Consider the following 19,370-nt stretch of genomic DNA (forward strand, 5'->3'; position numbering starts at 1 on the left):
AATTATGAGCATCAACCTCAAATCAGAAAGGAAGCAAGTGTTGCTATTAAAAATGAAGAACCTTTCAGTTAGGATAAAATAAATAACCTGGAAAATGTCATTGTTTGTTTAGAAAGCAACTTACATTTCTTCTGGTTTTTTTATTCTTTTTTGGTTTTGTTTAATCTCCTGCCTATGAAGAATTTAATTGTATCCAAACTTTCTTTAGACAGTCAGAGAGGGAAGAGGCAGTGCTTGTGTGTGGATTTATATTTAGTGAATTAAAGAATAATGAATATCTAACTTTAGTCCCAAAATTAGGGTTTTGCATGGCACATCTGTTCATATTTTACATATTTCCACATTGAATTAACAAAGCACATTAGCATGTCAATAGCATGCAGCACATTGATGCTTAATATTTTACATTGCTGACTAATTTGAGGGTGCAGTTCTGTTGTGTCCTTCCTCTTTCCATGGCTCCATATAAAAATATGGTAGAAAATATAAAGGGAATTGTTAATATGATTTTTAAAATCTTTTAGTCCTCACAACTTGTGAGAATGTAGCAGCCTCATCAATATTTATGTACAGCTCTGCTAAAGCTGAAGATACTTCTGTAGATTTCTGTAGGTAGATAATTTCTTCCTTACTGGTTTATTTTGTATGTCATATTATCTAGGTATGCATGTAATACTACGATGTACGAATTACTATAAAATAATTCATGATGATTATGATGATGCACATTTTTATATTAGTAAACAACTATTGTTGATACAAATGCAGTAGTCTTAGAAATATGTTCTCACCATCTATTAGGTGGCCTTGGGTGCCGTATATACCTGTTTAGTGGGCTGTACCACCTACCATGAAAATTTGAGCAATTTAATACTAGAGTAAAATCACCCTTATTTTTTTCCTGTCTTTAATGTTTTTCAGGAGGCTTTTACTGAGGTTAGTATACTTTTAATTCAAAGTGTGGCAGTGCTTGAATACCAAAGTAAATTGACCAAGAAAAAAACAACCCTCTGCCTTTTCAAATGTAGTCTTGCTGATTCTTTGTATTCTTTGTAATGAAATAGGAGAGGCACAGTATGCAGTTAGTTACTAAACAGAGCAAAATTTGTCCATTTTGCTTTTTAGTAGCATAGCATATACATATGCATTAATGAGCCGTGTTAATAACATGTGTGTTAATAATGTTAAGTGGTGGGGGAGAGTTGTACCCAGACAATCTACTACAGACAGGAAAAAAAACCTCAATTGTCTTAATCTACAACTTCTGACTCATCTGATTCATGTAACTGAATTGATGCTGATATAAGAAAAAATATCAGGTAAGCAGGAACAAATAGTTGGCGATGGATGGAGGTGGGGCTGCTGATTTTGTCTTATATTGAAACTAACATGTCAAGGTTTTGATTCAAACGGCCCTGTAATCTGCAGAAATTCTTCCACCTCTGTGTGTTTCAATCACCCGTAATAGCCACTGTGACTTTTTGGGTTAACTTAAAGGTTAGAGAAAGAGAGTGTGAAGGAATTCAAAACACAAACATGTCTTACTAGCTACTTTCATTATTCAGCACTTACCTGGTTGTCTAAAGTGACTGTAGTACCATATGAGAATACGGTTAGGATTAAATTAGAGGGTATTATTAACTTGCTTTCTGTAATTAGTAGAATTTCTTCTCAGTTTTTTAGTGCCCAGTGGGTGTCATCACAAAACTTTTTGAAGAAAGTGGTTTTATTTACCTTTCCTGATCATCACTGTCATTCCAGTCACCAGCAATTGTGATACAATAAGGACTATCATGCTTGTTTTTACAGAAGAACTTAAATGTAATGTTTTGCTACTCTTGAGGGTTTTCTTTTGCCATCTGTGATAATGATTTATATTTTTAAAAAACAACAAAATGCAAAGTTGTGTCTAATTAGAAATCTACATTATTTGGTCAAGTTAGTGTTGAATCTCTTCTTCCCTTTGCTTTAATAGCTATGTACATTAATTATGAAATTACACCTTGCTTTTTTTGTTGGTGGCAGGTGTGAGTTCCTGAGGGGTACTGGGGCCTTTCAGTGCATCTATAGATAAGGTCATTGATAGGAGGGCTGATCTCAAGTCTTTTGTTTTTAGCTACTAAATTGCATTTTCAAAGTTGCAAAAAATGCATTTAATCTTGAATGTATTTAATGCTAGGTTACTTTTTAACTTCTCTGCCATTGTTGTAGAAAAGCTATGTTGTTTTTGATGGCAAGAAGGGTAGCTACCCACTTGAAATGCATTATTACTACAAATCTCAAACTAAGAGTATGCAGGTTGGTAAGTCCTTTAAAAGAATAAAATGTGAAAAGAAATTTAGTGACATTTAATTAAAGTGTGCAATGTAGACTGTTTCTAGGATTAGATGCTACTTAAAAATGGTAGATATTTTTTGCTTTGTTTATGACTCTGAGCCTTAGTGTTGGAATCCAGGTTACATAGGTCCTTTATAAAGCCAAGTACAGCACAGGAAGCCAAGATACATGCTGACACAGATTTCTCACTAATAAAAACAATCATGACCTGGTGAAACCTGTCTCTAAGAAAGTTTTTTTTAGTTTATCCTGCTGGCCTTCTCTGAGCAGAGATTTTTGGAGCTGTGAAGTGCATATGATTTTAAGATAGACTTCTCTGTGGTGTGGCTAGAACAGCTTCCTTTCACTGCACATTACTCTTGTAATCACATTGCTGCAAATGAGAGCTTTTCTGAAGCAGGTTTCCTTTTTATTAGCTTGGCCACACCTTCTTCTCTGCTCTCCATTTATGAGCTGTATTTATGAATTGTTTATGTCTCTGGAATTTATTTCCTATACTGCTTTTAGTGTATTGTGTTGGAAGGCCATACATACTTATGAGAGTGTTACAGTCCATCTCTTTTCACATGAGGTGAACCAGAAAGTTAATATATTTTTTAAATTTTGCTCTTCTTTTTCTTTTCCAATTTATTTTTTCAGTGCTTTACTATCCCTCAAACAAATACAAAGGAACAAGACAGTATATACATAAAAGCATAAACATAGGACTGGAAGACCTCTAAGGTTTGCCCTATGTTTTTAGAAGTGTTTTTTTTTGCCTTGGCCGAATTTACCTTTCTGAAAATGTATAGTTCTTTTGCAAATCTGTATCCTGTGTGTGACCATGTCTATCCCCATCTTTCTTATGAGCCCCCTTTAAATACTTGTAGGCTGCAGTAAGGTGTTAAGACCTTAAAATAAGACAATTGTATTTGCTGCTTTTATGGGTCTGTTTTATGGGTAGAAGCTTATGTTGTAGGATATATGGCTTACATGTATTTGCTAAAATATAGTATGCTGAATACGTGAGGCAGAGTTTGAAACTGGACACTGTTGTTTGTAGAACATAGTAATGACAACATTGTTGCCTATTATGACAGCTGTTTACTAACTTAGAAACAGTGGTTTATATTTTTGTCGACCAGTAGATGGCATTCTTCCTATTACATACAGGTATGCAAATATTCATTTTATATTAATATGTACCCAGTTTTCTATTTCACAGCATTCTAAGAAATACACTTCCAAGGAAAGATGAACATTTATTTTAATTGTAGTCTCAAGTTTAGAAGCCACCTTCCCTGCTGCCCTTATCGTGTGGCATTGTTTTGACTCTTAGTTTCTAATGTTGATTGCAGTAGTGAGAATTCTGTGTTAAGATTACTGACATTTTTGGCAACAGTTCAGGATCCTCACTAATAAGAAAATTAATTTCATTATCTTCTTTGCTATATTCACAGTGCATTCAGTTGAACTGAGTTTTTTATTTTTCTGCCCATAATTTTTCCACAGATGTGGAAGAATTCTGTCTGTATTGTCACTTGTTTTGATAGTGGCTGATTCTTGATGTTTAAGAGGGTTTTTAGCACTTAGAGCTTTCTATCCAAGGATCTGTTATATTAAAGAGTATACGTGAACAGTTTACGTATGAACACTTCAAACCTTGGTTCTGAAGTACTTACAATGAAAAACTCACCATGCAAATAGCTTGAGTAAAAAGAAGCATAAAGAAATGGCTATTCCTTTTCTCTCACTTCCTCCTTCTCTCACTGTTATAAAATTACAAGTAGTATTCTGAAGAGCACAGATTTTTCTGTATTTCCACTCTTTTGTTTTTCCTTATTACACGGTTTCCTAGTAACTAATTTGTATTATTTAAGGACAAACTAACCAATCTATTCTGAATATTTGTAGTATCTCTCTCATCATATTTCTTGGTTTGCTGCTCCCATGTTTTAATTCATTCTGTTACCTTTTTTTTTAATTGTTGCTGCTGCTTTCATGAGTTTATTTTCTGTGGTTGTGAGACTTTCCCCACAGTGCCAGGTACAACGAATCACGCATTCTTCTGTGTGTGGTCTCTCGTTAGGAGCCAGCCTTCCTCAGTGCATCAGCACAGGCGCGGTCCGCTGCGAGACCCGGCCCGCTCGGATCCAGGAGATGGCGATCTCTGCCCTAAGTGCCCACCGCTGTGTCCTGCACGCATCCCTGCCTGCTCAGGGGTGTAACTTAGGTGCTGTTAGGGGTTAACCCAGTGTAATGTTATTGTGGCATTTTCCAGGTGTTCCCTGCATGTGTTCTGATAAAAAGGCAGTATTGTATGGTGGGTTGCTGATAATTTGTTAAACTTGACGTAGAATGGCCTGGGTTGGAAAAGTCCCACTAGACCACGTTGTTCAGAGCTCCATCCACAGCTTGAAAACTTCCAGGATTGGAACATCCACAGCTTGTCTGGTAAACCTGTGCTAGTGCTTTACTACCCTCACAGTTAAGAATTTCTTTTTAATATCAAATCTAAGCCGACTCTGTTTTAGTTTATATCCCTTTCCCCTTGTCCTGTCACCACATGCTCTCATAAAAAGTCTCTCCATCTTTCTTGTAGGCTCCCTTCAGGTGCTGGAAGGCTACAATTATGTCACCCCAAAGCCTTCTTTTCTCCAGGCTCATCCCAATTCTCTCAGCCTTTCCTCACAGGAGAGGTGCCCCCATCCCTCTGATCATCTTGGTGTCCCTCCTCTGGACTCTGTCCAGCAGGTCCATGTCCCTCCTGTGTTGAGGACCCCAGGCTGGATGGAGTGTTCCAGGTGGAGTCTCATCAGAGCAGAGGGTGAAAATAAAAACTGGGAATTAGCTCTTGTACATATACATTATCTTCAGCTGTTCTGCATTTCAAAGGTTTTCCTTTCTTAGTTAAAACTAAGAGCAATCATTAAATAAACATGTCTCATAAAAAAGAACAGTTTCCATATTTCCTGCTGCTAATGGTTGCCTGTTCTGGAGGCTTTTCTGAACACACAAGAGATTCTGAGTAATTACAGGCTAGTGATCCCTTTTGTCATATTGTGTTGTTTATGTTTGGAGTTTTTTTAGGTTATTCCTATAATTCATGATCGGTTAAAGCCTTGAAGCACTGGAGCAATGTATTTTTAGAAATTTTATTGTTATGCTATGCAATTATTAATGTTTTTAACATTCATGAAAATTTTAATCCAATTTTTAATCTCACATGGGCTTATATCCTATGGACAGGGTGGGAAATGCAGATTTTAATGTCATTTCTAAGTTGATAAGCCATCAGAATTGGATCCAACAAATGCCAGTCTTAAAGGCTGACTCACAGCCAAGAGATCATAGTGTAAATTAGAATTTGGAACAAGTGGTGAGCTACATGTTAGCAGATACAGACTAAAGTTCTGATTGGTTGTATTTATCAAGCACCAATTGGACAATTAGAGCCAAAAGAAAACAAAAAAGGTTATGTCAGTCAAATCAAAAGCATTGAAAAATTGAACACTCGTTTTGTCAGGGCCACTTATCAAAGCAAATTTGACAGAGATGGAAAAAAAAGGTAAACTGAAAGGGCATGCAGATACAAAAATACGTGATGAAACTGAATAACTTTTGCCAGAAGCTGCGACAGTGGACCAAAAAAAAAATCTTCCAATTCAGTAGAGTACTAGTCAAAGTGCAGAACAAACCTGAAGAGGTCCATATATTCTGTGACTCTTTCCTGAAGGCCATCTGTTCTGTAGAATAACAGGTAATATACAAATTTTTGTATACAATTTTTGTATACAATATACAGTTTTTGGCAATATACAGAGCCAACCCAACACAAATGAAAGATTACTCATTTAAATATATAAGAAGAGACTATGTGATAATAACACAAAAAGGGAAGTTTCTGGCTGGTGCCAGATATTAGGTTTCTATAACATTGGGCTTGCTCTTAGAAAAACAGTTCCAGTTCAGCCCTTACCATAGGGAAAGCTGCATATAAATAAGTGCATATAGTCAGAAGCTCCAAGTAATTTTTGAAAGAAGCAGAATTCCTGAGCTGAGTGAAACAAGCACAAAGGGGCTTGCACAGGCATAACATACCTGTGTAACATACCTGTGGAGAAGAGTAGAGCAAGATGGGTTGTACTAAGAATATCATGCATGTGGATGCACTGTATAAAAAATCTTCTGAATATCCTTCATCAAGTGGCCTGAAACATCCTTATGTTATGTACTCTTGTGCAAAACTCCTCAAGAAGCAATCTGTGCAGATCTTGAAAGGTTTTCAAACCAGAATGGAATAAAAAATTCATGAAATTGAATCCTCAGTTTTGGTGACCATCTCTGCAAAAAAACCCAGAGGCTGCAGTCATGTCAGTTAAAATGGGAGAATGGTGCTATTTGTGCCATGGGCCTAACAAAAGCAAGAGTAAGAAATCCTAGTCTTCCACTGACCTCATTCATGCAGTAAAATGCTTGTGCATTTTTTTTTTTGTGAAAACAGAGCTTCATCTTACATAATAATAATAAACCAGTTGTGGCCAAAAGGTCTGTAAATAAATTCAGAAATGAAACACTTTTCAGCTCTTAATTATCGCATTTACAAAGGTAAATTCAGACTCCCAACAGAATTGCCGTTGGCTGGAAAATTCAGTAAGCATTTGGAAAAAATTCAATGAGGCAAAATGTAGATCAGCTCTTAATCCATGTAAGATCTGAGGGTATTCAATAGAGGGGCTAACTGGCAAGACTTAGTAGTGACACCTAGTGAAATTGAGTATTGAGACCATTGTATTTCAGGGACAGTTGAGAGTAGCTCAGTGACACTGCCGCAGTTGGTGTGAAGATAGGCTGCTACACAGGGGAAGGTGAGCCAGGAGCTGTAGGTGAGGAGAAGGCAGGTTAGCTGTGCCTTGACACAGAAATGGCATAGTTGCACAAGTAGAGCAGAGCAAGTCCAGTGACAAACACCAGGTCAGCTGTGAGTCCAGTGATTGCCACACCAGGTCCTCAGTGACGGGCAGGCCCAAGGTTTAGCATGGCCAGGGGTCAGGCTCCAGGGCAGCAAGATGTATGGCCTGCACAGGCACGGCTGCAGCGTAGCTCAGGCAAGGACCAAATGCCTTGAAAGTGTCCCTGCTCATGGTGGGTGGGCTGGAATTAGATCATCTTCAAGGTCCCCTTCCAACCCAAACCATTCTGTGATGCTGTGTAGGATGTACACAGAATTGGAATTACAATATTTTCTTCTTAGGTAAAGAATGTTGATTTGATGTTGGGGCCAATATGCTTGCAACCTTTCAAACTTATTACCCACTATTTTTATTTGTATGCACACTTTGTCAGATGGTTAGGAAACCATTAGAAATTGTTAGGAAAGGACATATGTTAAAAGTAATCCAAACATAATGTAAAGAGCTTTTCTTTTTCTATAAGGTATTCTTTTAATAATTAACTCTTTACAGAAGAAATTCTTCAAGTTCACATTTTTCTAGGAGACAGGAATTTAAGGTAACATGAAGAAAATATGTAGTGCTCAAATTAGAGTGAACCTCAATATCTTCCTTTAGTTTGCTTTTTCTTATGTTAGGAAGAGCCTAAATCACTTTTGAATTGTCATTGTGTGGGGGAAATGGGCCCCAAGACCATCTGATGGAAGATATATTAAAATAATGTTGGATTTATAATAAAGGATGTCTCTATGAGATAAGAATACAACTTTAATGACATATATGGGTAATGTGTCTATTAAAAGGCTTATGAGTTGCTAGAGGACATACTGAGAAACATATTTTTTTCCTTCTTATCTAGACAACTTTGAAAGAAGGAGATTAAGAGCTGAACAGAGATATCTGAGTTAAAATTATGAACATACTTCACCTGCTATTTATTACTGAGAAAGTTAAAGGAGAAAGAATCTGTGCCATAGAGTATAGGTTTTAGCGGGGTTATTACAATACAGCATTATCAAACTTTTTTGATGTCATTTCCCTCTCTAAAAGGAAAACAACTTTAGTAGTATTTGGACTAAGACAAATAACTAGTTGTTTTGGACTATTTCTTACCTTTGTAATAATATCACTGCAGTATTTTACTGTGATAAGACACAAAATAATCAGAAGGGAATGTCAGTGTAAGAGAGATGGGAAGGTGTGGAGCCGGGGATCTGGTTTTCCCTAGCAATTGTAGGGAGAGGGACGTCTGTGTTCCAGGAGGCATGCATCCAAGACACAAATGGAAAATGTTAAGTCTCCTGGAGGCCAAAGTAGTTCAAAGTCACTTAATCACTTTCTGAGACTCACTTTTGTGGTTTTACGGATCTTAAGGCTTTTTTGGTATGTTTGGAAAAGCATTGTCATTTCTCCTCTAACCTGTGCAAATAATCATCAGGAGCTTTGATCACTGCAGAGATCATAGTGTGTTCTTTCAGATGAAAGACATCTGATGATGATTAAAGTATATATCTTGTTTATACTTTTTCTCTTAATTTTTTCAGTGTTTTTCACTGGTCCTTCAGGAGTCTTTGTAGCAGTTTTCCTCAATCACTATATATGGAATTTACCTTTGCCTTCCATCAGCAGCTTATATGTAAGAGGGTCTAAAGAGATTTCCTCAAAGTGGTCTGGAGTGCTTGGAGTTAAATGGGCTTTTACTCAGTCCTTGATTGTTTTCATTCAGCCTTGATTGTGATGTATCCTTTTTCTCTCTTTTGCTAGGTGGTGGCACGCTGGTTAGTGTAATACCTCATAGTTACAGCCAGTAGACAGTCTGTGCTTTTCACAGGAGCATTTGCAGCCAACTCCTGGCAAAATTGTTGAAATGGTACAAGCTGCCTGTACCATTTGTTAGAGAAGAGTGCAATAACAGCTATGTGCTGTGCATAGTAGTGTTGTACTGCTTGATTTTGTGTGATAAAACACCAAACAAAGTCAAGAGAATGCACGTAGTATAAGTTTTGAACTACTTTACCACTTAATGTGGAGATCAGAATTCAAAATAAAATTTCTGCTTGGAGAACTGCTACTTATTCTGGTATTTAGGGCTTATTTTGTTATTGTCAAAGTTGCTGTTGCTATTAAATATTAAATATTCTTATAGAGGAAGGGACCCATTATAATCATCGTAATATATATTCATCAGAAATATTCAGTGTATGTAATAACAAAATGACAGATATATTGTGATATATTAGTGTTTTTTAGATACATGTCTTATTTAGAATTTACACAGTTTTTGTGCTTCAAAGATCTAACACAACAACTTAGCTCATTATAAAGATGTGGGGTGAATAGGTGGTGTGTCAGACTATATCTTTAGGTAGTTACATTAAAGTGAGTATTTCAGTGGTAGATGTGCTCTCTCTATGTCACTGGCTATCCTGTAAAGCAAAATGTTTTCATAAACTTTAGAGAGAAGTATTTAAAGTATCCAGTTTTCAACCCATTTGTGCACATTAAAAATAACTTGCTATTGAGGTTCAATGGTTTTCTTGTTGGACAGTGCTTACACTGGGGTCTTGCCACAACAGATGCAATAGATTATAAGAAGACGGCGAGTATAATAATTACAGCATGGAACAGACTGCTGGCAGATACAACAACGTAGCATTCTCTTTAATCATAGTGCTTCCCATAGTGTGGGTGGCCACAGGCTGCAAACATTTCAGTCAATCCCTTCTCCACGGAGCAGTGGTTGTAAAACAGAGCTGAAGTAAACAGCATTCCACAGACCATTAAGAGGTTTTAATTTTGAAAAAATATAGCTTCCCTTCACCCCTCCTTTTGGCTGCTTGCTTCTGTCAGCTGTTACCTACCAAATCAGTTCTGCTTGAACTAAATAGTATATAATGTACTATCTATGGGCTCTTTAAAAAGTTTGTTGTGCTCTATTGCAGATTTTGTTATTAAAATACATATTTCTTTAAAACCTGAACGTTTTGTTGGTTTCTGCAGCAAGAAATAACCTCTGGCTTTACATTAAATGCTGTATTATGTTTAATTTTAAATTAATTTAATTTTTAATTTAAAAGCTTTTCATCTTTTTTTCATTCTCCTGATTTTTTTTTCCTTCAGTGCCCAGTGTGGTTTTGCTGTTTCTGTAAAATGCTATATTGTCTCTCAAGCCATTAGCACAATACCTTTTCTCCAACCAAAATGAAGGGAAACTTTCTCTTGTTTTTTAACCTTGTGGCCAGTTTACTCCTTTGGAAGTTAATTTCTCCTCCTTGATGTTTGACATATAGTCATCTGGAATCTGATTTTCAGGGAGTAGGTTTAAGCAGCTAAACTTGATGTCATGAAAATAGTTGCACAGCATTCACAGGCCTTTTCTGGAGTATGTAAATCAGTTGCAGTTGAGGACAGATCATTAAATTTTATTTTTTAAGTGCATGTGCATGAAAGGATATATTTTGATAGATGAGTTTTTACATTGTAATTAGCCATATGTGGAATCAAGTATGTAAATGAGCTTGAAAGAAATGTCTTAAGTGTCGTAACAGATAGTTCAAAGTGAATTTTCCTTTGAATCAAAACAGAGGACAAAAGACCTACATGAAACATAGGCCCATGTTTAAGATCTGACATAATTAATTAAATCCTAATGACTTAATGAACTCTTAATGTGATAAGAGATTTTTAAAATTTTAAATTACTAGTTAAAATTTAATTTTAAGAATCAAGTTGGCTTGCTTTGCAGTGTGTCCCAAGGGAGTAAAGAGCGATTCAGGCACTTTTCTCTGTCCTTTGTGCGATTAATTTGTGTCCTAGATACCAAGGACTTTATCCTGTTGAAGTGAGTGCACCTCCTAAGGTATACACACCTTAGGAAACCCACATCTCGTAGCAGTATTTGCTAGAAATTTGACATATCTGCCTCTTAAACTTGCTAATGTACAGTTCTATTAAAGGTTAAAGACCCCAAGGTTCTTAGGTATGGTTAGGTATGGGTGAGGGGAAATACTGCAATGAAAATGGGAATTGACTGATGAATTAAAGATGAGTAATTGATACAGTGATAAGTATATATATTCTAGATTTCTAGCAGAATATGTTCTAAAACAATTCATAAAGGACATGAGGGTGATAAAAGATGTTAAACTGATTTATAGAAGAAGATACTGGGGCTGGATCTTTTTAACATAGAAAACATTTTAGAATGAAGATATCTTCACATACAGCACATAAACTATTTCTAATGCTTATTATCTTGAAGTTTTACTGAGTTCACTGTCAGGATTTTCTTTTTTTCTGTTGTTCTTTCACTTTTGTAAAGTCAGCCAGAGGGAGTTCTTGGTAATTTGGGACATTTTGAAGATTATACATCTAGATAGTTAGTCTTTTCACTAGCTCTTCTGAGAATCAGCATTTTAAGCTAATTTGGACCTTCTCTGGTCACCTGTAGACAGTTACATTGGTTGGATGTAAGAGAATTTGCAATATTTTAAAATTTGAAAGCATTACCATAGTCTTCTGGTTAAAAATAGAATGTTATGAATGGGCTGGGAAAAAACAGACCTCTCTTCTTCAAATATAATTCTTTAACAATGCCAAGCTAACATGATTATAAAGGATTTCTCAGCTTCTGGGCCAAAATAAACATAGGCTAAGTATGTCAAAGAACAAAATAAGAAACCAAGAATTCTGCTTTCCTGCAAGGCTGCTTGAGCTGTAACAGCAAGTGTCACAAATTGCTAGCCAGCTGACATTTCTCAGAGCACTTTAGTTGTGCCAGGTGGCTCTAGTAAAGAATAATGGTTTGTTACTGAGACACAAAAAGAGGTCTCTATTTGAAGAAACTCTACCGGCATTAGCTATTTTTGCTCAATCTAACTGTGACCAGCAGTTGTTGCATCACCATTATAGGTGTATTTCATGCTTTTTTTGCTAAGAAGTTCAGTGGACAATTTTCTCCCCTTAAACTTTTAACAGCATGATACTTAGGTAGTCCAACCCAAAAGTGATTAAAGTAATTTTTCCTGAATATCATTGTAAATTAAATGCAGTATTTGCAATGTGTACCTGTTGGAAGTATAAAAATGGGTACATACATTCATTGAAAAAAGCATAAATTTGAGATTATAGTTTTTCTAGAAATTATGTAACTCACAGATTTAAAGTAAAAGTGAAACAATCTTACAGTCCACTCTTTCTGAATTTATTCATCCCTCTTTTCCACACCTTTTTTGTGTGGATGAAAGGGATTCTTCAGTGAGAAGCTTGCATTTTGGCTTTTGAAAATTGTGGAGGGAAGAAGGAAATTAATTCTAAATCACTGGCTAGTTAAACCAGAGAGCTTTAAAATAAAAGGAAAAAGATTTACTGTTTATTCTGCTAGAGCTACTGAATTTCCTTTTGTAAGTTTGTGTAAATCTGTGTTTCATTTCAGCATCAAAAGTCTCCCCTTTTTAATACAAAGAGTAATAACACTTTCTAGGTGGGTATTTCTTAAAGAGAAAGGAGACAGTATAGGGAAGGAGATTTGAAACATCTTTTCCTTTCTGAGGCCAAGAGTAGACTCAAAGTTTGCCAGCCCAACAGGTCTTCAGCTTCTTTCTTATGATTTCTGAGGGTTTTGTTAGTGACTTGCAGATGGAGCTTAGGCTTTTAAACTCATCCATTAAAAAGTTTCATGCTCTTAGCCACAGTAATAGTACAGCATGTTTTTACTGTACTAGTGTCACAGAAGGTAACTGAGGTTGAATTGGTGAGGGGAAAACAGTGCAGCCTTCCCTTCCCCTCCCCATAATTTCCTTTTCCACATTTCATTTGGAAATTAGGATCATGTAACATTTTTCATCCATTTTAGGAAACAGAGGTAGAATATGAGCCTAGCCTTTTTACTAAGCCTCATGTATCAGCAAGAGTAATACAATTCATAGCATACTTTAATTTCTAAAGAAAAAGCATATTTGTCTCAATGAGTTTTAGAAATTTTTTTTCAGATAAGTTTTTCTAATAGGTTTTCATGGTTCTTTAGTGTACTTTTGCCATACTTTAAAAATCTTTTTAAAGAGAAAAATGCAGTTATGACTGTTGAAACAAAGTTAAGGAAATTGACCTAATATAAGAGCACCTAAAACAGTTTTACTGTTTTGAAAGTGAGCCTGCTTAATGCTTTAGGGACAGAACAGGGTTAAGAGTAGTCATCAGGTAGAGTGTGGAGAACTTCACAGAATCTGTTTTCATGTCTGGGAATATGTGAAAACCAATGAAGTCTGTGTATTAATTTCTGAAAGAACAGTACTATTCCTGTAGGTGTTTTTTTTTGTTTTGTTTTGGTTTTTTTTTTTTTTTTTTTTTTGTTTGTTTGTTTTTTTTTGTTTTTTTTTTTTTTTTAGCTCAAAAGTAATTCAGTCTAGTCATTTATCTGTAGATTTTCTGTAACTTGATCACATGCTTGAATGACAAGATCCTTGTCTTTGTAGGAGTGTTTAGCAGAATAATTTGTTTATGATCAACTAGTCTGTCATGGTTATCAATGGAGATTTAGATGTATGCAGATATCAGACTTATGTTCCAAGTGAAGAAGGACTAAAATGAGAAGATACAGTAAATCCTAAACATGGTCAGCAGTTTTATTTAGTATGCTGGCACAGAATACAAAAAAACTCCCTGGCAGTAAATGTCAGAAAAAAATGTAGGAAGCAAACCTCTCCTATCCTTGTACTTAGTCACTTTGACCCTAATTAACTAAATTACTGAAGAATATTCCAAGCTTTCTTAATGTTAATCAAAACTGAAGTGGTTTCTTTTTTGCAAAACCTCTGAGTGATTACTGGAATAGACTCAGTTTGGTAAAGTGAGAGGTTGTGTTGAGTAGCTAATAACTGAAATGTATGCGTGTGTGTAATTTAACATTTTGTCTTTTGAAATGTGTTTTAACCAGTTTTAATTTTAAAGGAGAGACTGGAATTTTTGATTAGCTTATCAATGGTATATTTAAAGATTTTTTTAACTTTTTTTAATGTAATATGCTGTCACATACTGATAATAATTGCTATTCACAAATATATGCCATGTAATTTCTTCTAATCAATACACTGAGAATTTTATAAAATATTGAGAAAACAGAATAATTTTGAGTAAAATAGTACTTTAAAAGCTAGATGATATTTAAATCTGTATGGTGTTTGATACCTTATTGTGGGAAATGCAAGCACAGAAAACTCCAAGCCTTCTCCGAGGTCGTAGGTCAAACACTGTATCCATTTCTATCTCTGAGTTTCTATGCTGGAGGCAATGGGAGCTCTCTGTGAAGATAAGAAGGAACTTGAAACTTTTAAACAAACTATAGGGGTGCGAGAGTCAGAAAATGATTGTACTTCTATAGTTTGTTTAAAAGTTTCAAGCTCCTTCTTATCTTTCCCTTTCTCTATAGTATCAGGAGCGGCTAAAGGTAACACAGCCCGAGCTGCAGGCGCAGTCTGGGCAGCAGGAGCAGGAGGGGGGCCCACCCGAGGCAGGGGTTTTGCCTGAGGCAGGCAGAGCCACAGCATGCACAGCTGCAGTGAGCAGCAGAGCTGAGGGAGTTACCAAGGGTGCAGCTGGACTGAACTGTTTGTTAAATATCTTGATAAGCACATGGCATACTGGAAGCAACCTAGGGACTGTAAAATCCCGATGAGTAACCACGTCATATAGCTTAACTCCCACAGCATCCCAAAAAGACATAGTAAAAGCAAATTCGAAATCTGCATTTTCAAAATTTTTCTGTACCCACCTTAAAAGATCTTTTAAGTTTTTGCTTGGGTATGGCACAAGAGTTAGATCTTACCAGAGTATAAATGTCTCTCTGTTCTTTGGACATCTCTTGTCCCGTTCCCCAGAGCTCACCTGACATCTCTTCACAGGTGATCCTAGTTGGGCTCAGGGTGGGCTTGGTCCAGCAAGAACGGTACTCTGCTTCCTCTTAGCAGCTGATGGGAGCTCGACTCTCTCACCCTCTTTTTGGGACTTCCTTTAACTATCCTCCAGGGCAGTCCCAAACTGAGATTTGTTACCTCACAGGGTGGGCACCAGTTGTTCGGGATGCAGAAAGATGGGGTAGACTGATGAGGTGTTTAAAAGATGGTTTATTGCAAAATCAGTCTGGTGGAAGGATGAGACTAAGATTGTTAAATTCATAGTTATCACGTTAGAAGCCTTGTATCAGAAGCTGTTACTTCTAATTAATTCTAGTTACAATGTCTTCTATAAATTTCTTATCCAATCAGCTACTTCCACAAAGCTCACTAGCATCTTCATAACCAATTGCTAATTGCTACGTTTTACACGATTTACAGCAATGCGTCTTTTTATGTCCAATCATATAACTCTACAAAAACTTATTGCGGTATCTTCTACTTTTTATCAACTCTCTAACAAGTTCTGTTGTGAAACTCCAAAATCTTCTACTGTTTTGCTTAATACATTTGTTCACTTATATAAGGCCTATATCTACTTGCTTAAAACATATTTCTGCTTAAACTACAAATCTTCTTATTTCATGTCTGTTTCACTATTCTATTCTAAAGCTCCAAGTCTTCTCCAAAGTCTTAGGTCAAACACTGTATCCATTTCTATCTCTGAGCTTATATGCTTGAGGCCTTGGGAGCTCTCTGCTTGCATTTCCCACACCTTATATTCTTTTACATTTTGATTTTGGTTTGCGGAAAACTGTTTTTCTGTCTTCTCCTGGAGCCATGGAGCAAGTGAGCAAGAGGTCTTAGAAGCAAAATTAAAAGTCACAGACTTTGTTATTAATGGATAAGTATGTGGAAATAATATGAATATTATATTATGTCAGCATCCCAGTCCTAGAATTCATTTCGTAAACATTTGGTGAAATGGTCTTTAAATGAATGTACTGCTTTGTTATTTACAGACTTAGCCACCATGAGTCTTCAGAACTGGCTGCTTATTTCATAGTAAGAAGGTTTTAAAAGTACCAACTCTGTGTTTTATTGCAAATTATTCAATCTAGAGTATATGAGACACGATAAAACTCACGATAAAACATGATAAAAAGGTCTTTAGGCAGGATTTTAAAGAAAATATTACTAAAAATACTTACAGGAATTTGAGCTGCTGAAAGCTAGCAAACAAAAGATTCATTTATATTTACAAAACACATCAGAGCAATGTGTATCTCTTGCTTACTGAGGACTCTATTTAAATGATTTAGGCAGTAATGTGGACTGTTAGGATCCTACATTTAAAGAAAAACCCTATTATGTAGTGGTTTTATATTTTTAAATTATGACTGGAAACCATATTGTCTGATTTATCTGTAATGTAATTGATTATATCATTTTGAATTACTTTTTAAGCCAGATTAGAAATAGAATTTGACTTCTTGTCTTCTAGACTTGTGTTGAAAGCCATGGGCCATATGGGTGTAGAGGAAATGCCTAAGAGCAACACTGATGTACAGACTCCTGAAGTCATTGACATACAAGAAATTCCTATTCCAAAGTCTTATTAAATGCAGATAAGAAATAGCACTTACATCTAAAACTTCCTCTGAATAAGATGCAGTTTTTCATATTACACCTGCTTTCTTTTCGTAGAGCTGAGAAAATCTGGTTCCCATTCAAGCAGATAGAAAGGTCAGCCTGGTACTTGACCAGATTTCAGAAATTTCCACTTGAGTATGTATGCTGTACTTACTCCAATGGATTTACACAGACCATAATTTTCTGCAAAATATCCTTAATGGTCTCTTCTTAAAAAATAACTGCAGTTTGTGTTTTCAATCAGAATACACTTCAGAGAATTATTTCTTCAGAATAAATGATAGATTATTCCATTTCATCCTGCTCTTCTGTTGCTTTGATAGACTCATCCAAGATGGCAAAAAAGAGCTTAGTATCATTGTTGGGAACTTTTAATTAGTCTCAGGTTTGAATGGCTTATCTCAGTGAAACCATCCATCTCCACTGTTCAAAATGCATTGTAGCTATTTTTTTCATGTCTGCTTCTGAGGACATTCAGAACCATAAATATTTTGGAATGAGTATGTTGAGAAGTTTTCAGAAATAAAGTGCTTTATCTGCCTCCCCTGGAATGTCTTTGAAACTGTCATAAATTCCAGGACAGTTGCTACACAAATACAGTTACTAGCATAAAACTTGCCATCTTTTAATAAAAATCAAGTTCTGTTTGTGTGTTGATGTCTAATTTCAGAAGTAATTGTGTCTTTAATTCAAGCTTCTATATTTTTCCCCATTGACGTGTGCAGGAAAATATTGGCTATTTCAGAAAGCAAAGGGGTAAAAGGGTTCAGAGCTTTTGGATCTCTGCTTGGTAAGTACAGTATCAGAACCTAAAGCACCTCCTGCCTTGCTGGATTTGTGGACACTAGTTGAGTTACTGTTTGCCTGGGACTATGTTACTTAAATCAGTGGAGGGACAGGTTCTGCTCCATAAGTAATTTCCAGGCTGTCATAGAGTCACCTGCCTCATGAGATGATTGTTACAAACCAAGTTACAGAGTAACTCAACAAATCCCATGGAAATCAGCCTTAATTACTTAAAGAGGAGTATTCGAAGAGTTAGTTTTGGTTGTGTGAGAAGTATTTTAGTTAGTTAGTCCACTTTCGAATCATAGAGGTTGGAATAGACCTACAAGATCATGAAGTCCAGTGTTAACACTGCACTGCCATATTGCTACCTAACCATGTCCCCTAGAGCCACATCTACACAGTGCCTTTTGAAGACTTCTAGGAGTGGTGATGCAACCACCAATAGGCAGTCTATTTCAATGCCTGACAACCCTGTCAATGAAGAAATTTTTCCTAATGTCCAGTCTAAACCTCTCCTGGTGCAACTTGAGACCATGTCTTCTTGTCCTGTCAGTTGTTACTGAGATTGTAACAGAAGAGACCAACCTCTGCTGGCTACACCCTCCTTTCAGGCAGTTGTAGAGAGCAATAGTCTCCCCTCCTATTCTCCAGCCAAATATACCCAGCTCCCACAGCTGCCCCTCATAGGGCCTGTGCTTCAGACCTTTCACCAGCTCTGTTGCCCTTCTCCAGACTTGCTCCAGCCCCTCAATGTCTTTTTTGCAGTGAGTGGCCCAGAACTGCTCTCAGGATTCAAGGTGTGGCCTCACCAGTGCCAAGTACAGGGGACAATCACTGCCCTATCCTGCTGGTCATACTATTGATGATAGAGGCCAAGATGCCATTGGCCTTCCTGGTCACCTGGGCACAGCTGGCTCATGCTCAGCTGTTGTTGACCAGCACTCTCTTTTTCTTTTGTTTTCTTTGTCTTGATATCCCGTCTCTGGACCATCCAGAGAACAAGGACTACTGTGAGGTGTAAGAACTGGAGATTTGTTTTCCTCCCTTGCTTTGTCTCACCAAATATCCTATCCCATATGTCATACTGAATTTTGTTGTGGGAGTGGGGAGATAGTGGAGGTATGCTGTAAGGTCGTGTAGATATGAAGCAGTGTGCTTACACTGATGAAGTTTATGAGTTTATGTCTTTGTGGTAATGCTTATAGGATTATCTGCCTGTTAAAGGTATTAGAAATCTCTCTGCAGCAGTGGATTTTTGAATTATCTGCAGTATTACTCAGTATAAATTGCATTAGTACAATAAAGTCACTTGCAAGGTTGTTCAAAGAAGTTAGTCATTGCGAGGGCTTTATAAAAATTCATTAATTCATTTTCAGGTTGAATGGGATTTTGAACAGGATGCCTTTAATCCTAGACCAGAGGGATGGATTTCTTCTCTTGCAATTAAAGCCAAGGTGGTTTCCTTCTTACTTACTCAGTGGCGAGAGAAGTCAAGAAAAAAGTTGCTTTGGATGTTATAGTGTGCCTGACTGCTGTTCATTTTCCAAAATCAGCCATCTTGATTCTGGAAATGCAAAAATAAAGGACACCAACTTATTTTTCCTTTTGAATGTAGCATTTCTGCTGCAGATACACTTTCCTGGTTTGTAGAATGTGATAATAGTGGAATAGACAGTGAGTGGTAATTGATTCACTGCCAGGATTAACTGATGATTATGCAGATCACCACTTCTTAATTTTGTTGGGGTAGTGTAGGATCCATGGCTGATAC

The 19,370-nt window shown here is 36.5% G+C and overlaps 1 protein-coding gene across 2 annotated transcripts in view; it reads left to right on the forward strand.

The window, feature by feature from the left end:
- The window catches only part of FANCC (FA complementation group C), a 61,247-nt gene that overhangs the window by 7,845 nt on the left and 34,032 nt on the right, over window positions 1–19,370 (forward strand). The gene's annotated exons all lie outside the window — the stretch shown is intronic.

The sequence above is a fragment of the Vidua macroura genome, chromosome Z, assembly GCF_024509145.1.
Source record: "Vidua macroura isolate BioBank_ID:100142 chromosome Z, ASM2450914v1, whole genome shotgun sequence".
NCBI classification, from domain to species: domain Eukaryota; kingdom Metazoa; phylum Chordata; class Aves; order Passeriformes; family Viduidae; genus Vidua; species Vidua macroura.